Source organism: Tamandua tetradactyla, chromosome 13, assembly GCF_023851605.1.
Source record: "Tamandua tetradactyla isolate mTamTet1 chromosome 13, mTamTet1.pri, whole genome shotgun sequence".
Classification (NCBI taxonomy): Eukaryota; Metazoa; Chordata; class Mammalia; order Pilosa; family Myrmecophagidae; genus Tamandua; species Tamandua tetradactyla.
Window position 1 is genome coordinate 49,269,627 of NC_135339.1, and position 3,456 is coordinate 49,273,082.

General features: G+C 33.5%; 1 pseudogene; it reads right to left on the reverse strand.

Moving 5' to 3' along the window:
* Nucleotides 1-1,863: 1,863 nt before the first annotated feature.
* LOC143653130 (RRP15-like protein pseudogene) lies at nt 1,864-2,636 on the reverse strand (annotated as a pseudogene).
* Between the last annotated feature and the right edge of the window lie 820 nt (nt 2,637-3,456).

Here is a 3,456-nt window from a genome sequence, read left to right on the forward strand (position 1 = left end):
TGACAGTGCATGAACATAATGTAGCTAAGCTTTGCTTTGACTCTAAGCCTCAGAAGAGACAATTTTCACAAGGAAAAATTCCTTTCAAATAGACACCTGCCTGGAATTCTCAAGTGCTCATTTTAGCCAGTTATTCTTCAGATGATGGAAGGATGATAAATTAGCACGTCTATTCTCAGTCTATGAAAGTTTGGCCTGATTTTCATCATATATTGCTGTTCAATTGAAAGAGCAGCCAGGTGAATATTTCAATGAATCATTCCATAAGCTCATAAAGATTTTTGGTTTTTAAAAAAGATTTCTAAATAATTCCTGGCATTCCACCTCTCCTTTGAACATATTATTTGGATAACTGTACCTATGGGCGTAAACTATAACTAGGCCAATTCATATGACAAACAATTCTAAATATCTCAGTTACAGAGTTGCCTACTCTTAGCTTGCTGGTGACAATTGATGGAAAAAAGTCTGACAAATTTGGTTAGAAAGAAATCCTGAAAGTATGAAATAAAGACATCACACATGTTCAGGAAAACCTGTGTTGATTATTGTGACCTTAAGAAATCAAATGGGAGAGCTACACTACACATCTCTAGTATAGTAAACCCATGGTTCTTAATGCACAACTGACTGGGTATTGTTAATTCTACTCCTGTATGTGTTGGGCATCTTCCTGGAAAGAAGGGAACCAAGATGCCATGAGCTCCTATTACATGCTGATATTATTCCAGACACCTTACATGTATTTTCTCAAATGATACTCTTAACAACACTGTAATTAAGTATTATCATCCTCATTTTATCTTTGACAGGGATAAATTTTTCTAAAAAATCTATGCTAAATTTTTAAAAAGATAATTCCTTTATAAACTTTAGATATTAGATTCAGTTTCATAGACATCTTGGAATGACATGAAACATTTCTCTTTCCTTTTGTTTAACAGGTAGATACTAAAAGTCTCCTAGTTTAATAAATTTTAATGCAACAGTATAGAATCAAGTCTCAAATCAGATGAAGTATTCTGATATAGACTACCTGCTGTCTGACTCCACCATTTCACTGGCCAGTCCATAAAGATAATTTATTAAGCCAACTCAAATATCTAGGAAAAAAAGAAACTAAAACATTTCAAATATACTTCCTAAGAAATTATGTTTCATTTCATAACTCAAACATGAGTTCCATCTCATGAAATCTCTCATACAAAAATAACCTGAAATTTAAAACAAATCTAAGTTGTTTATAGTACTTAGTATATAAAAGGAAATGCTATAAAAGTAGAAATTTGGACTATTTCTTAAACCAAAATATTTGCCAGATTATCTAAAAATAAAATTACCACCCCAAATCAGAAACACTGTAACTTTCAGTTTTACTACAGATGTTTTTCTCAATAGCTCATCATAACAAATAGACTCTAACCCTCCTCCCCCAAATCTATAACTATATAGTTCTATCAATTAGAAAGGCAGAGAAGTATTTACTTCAAATAGTTCATTTAATTATGAATTGGCATTGCCATTTTTAGAAACATTAATGATACTGTATCAAGACACCAATATCCATGACTTACGTAAACTTGTAAGGATCCTGGCAATTGAATATCTTGCTGATCAAGTAGAAATATTTACTTTTATGAAATGTTTTGAGAAAATGTTTTAGCATAAAAATGCTATAATTTTTAAAAGTCTTGAAAATACAGTTTAACATCTAATGTGAAAAAAGGAAACATCAAAAACTTTGTAAAAGTAAAAGTCTTGGCTTTTTTACAAATGATATCTTTATAATTCCCCATCTTTCATAGCATCAAGAATTTTTCCAGGAAAAATAAAATGATTGAAGATTTTGCTTCCTATATAACTTCATGTGTCAGAGTCATTTCCAGATTCTTGTCTGCTGTCATCTGGCCCATCATTTTCTTTGTCCCCGTCTTTCACAGATGCTCCCATCATGAAATCATCACATAGGATAGTCCATCCTGGGCTCTCTTCTGATTTAATTTCAGCCTGTTTGGCTTTTGGGTTCCTCCCCAGTAGAATTTTTCTCATATTATTTCCAACCATTCCTCCAAGAGCACTGATGAAATCGTTCTTAGAAATTGTTGATATCAACTTAGCATGCTTTCTAATTGAGCTTCCAGGTTCTTCAACATTTCATCGACATTCTTTTGATGCTTCTGAACAGCATTAAATAATTGCACCACACCCCTCATTGCAATTCTCTGAAGATTTCTCTGTTTTTTTTTTGTCTAGCTTTACTCTGCATATAATTTCCCACTCCCGTTTCTTATCAAGCTGTTTTATTTTCTCTAGTCTCTCTTGCTTTAACTTTTCTTTTTCCTTTTCCAGCTTTTTGTTTTTGACCAAAATGGTGGGTTCTCTTTTAGGAGTTTTTTTTGTTAAGGATATTAGCCATGGCATCTGTCCAGCATGTATTAGTTCCAACACCAGATTCTGAGCATTCTCATTTTCTTTGTCACAGGGTTCAACATCATTCTCATTGTCAGCTTCCATTGCTTCACCATCAGGAGAAAACTGATTCTTTTCTGACCTACAGTTTCCTACAGAACCTTGGCTGTCCACAGTCTGTGTTCATCTTCCAGCTCCAGTGCTGTGACCCTGGCTATCATTTACATCTTTGGAGAATTTTTCTTCCCTGTAGTAACATGTGATTCCTGAATGGCCACAGTCATTTACCTCTATATTAAATCTTGACATACTATCATTTTGTCTACCTGCCCTGCTATAAGGAACTGTATTTGTTTAGCTGGTATTTCTCCCTCTGCTTTCTAAGAGAGATTCTGAGGCTGACTATTTACTTGGTTCTGGCTTTGGGGCAGAATATGAGGTAATGAATAGAAAGGCCTAAAGAATTCTAAGGACCAGTGGTTTAAGTATTTCACATTTGAAGAAAGGAAGGAGAGCTGTTTGCAGAAAGAGAAAGATAAGAAAGAAGAGATTTAAACAGAAGGAGAACTTGAGGAAGTCAAGGGCTAAGCATGAAAAGGTTTAGAGAGAATTTAAGGTTGGGAGTTTACAGTGAAAGGAAGAACAGAAATTTTAGAACTAAGAGATTCAAAAAATTGTAAGGGAAAGGAATGTAGAAAGGACAATTTTTTAAAATGTTAAAAACTGCATCCTTGTTCTGACATACTTTGAGGAAATCCAGTAATTTATTTTATTTTATTTATTTATTAAAAAATTTTTTTGGTAGTTTACTTTATATGCTACACCAAGTTTCTCTGCAACAGAGACTAGACTATGAAAAGAAAGCCCAATTTTATTTGGATTCCATGTGTATGAAGAAAACAAAAGGCAGGAAGTTATATAATATACTAAAGGCATGGATCTAGCAAGAGATAGAGCTAAGATTTGAGACTAGATTTACCTGATTCAAAAGCCTATGTTTTTACCATTGTACACTGAAAATTACCCCTCAATCACTCACCCAAAGCA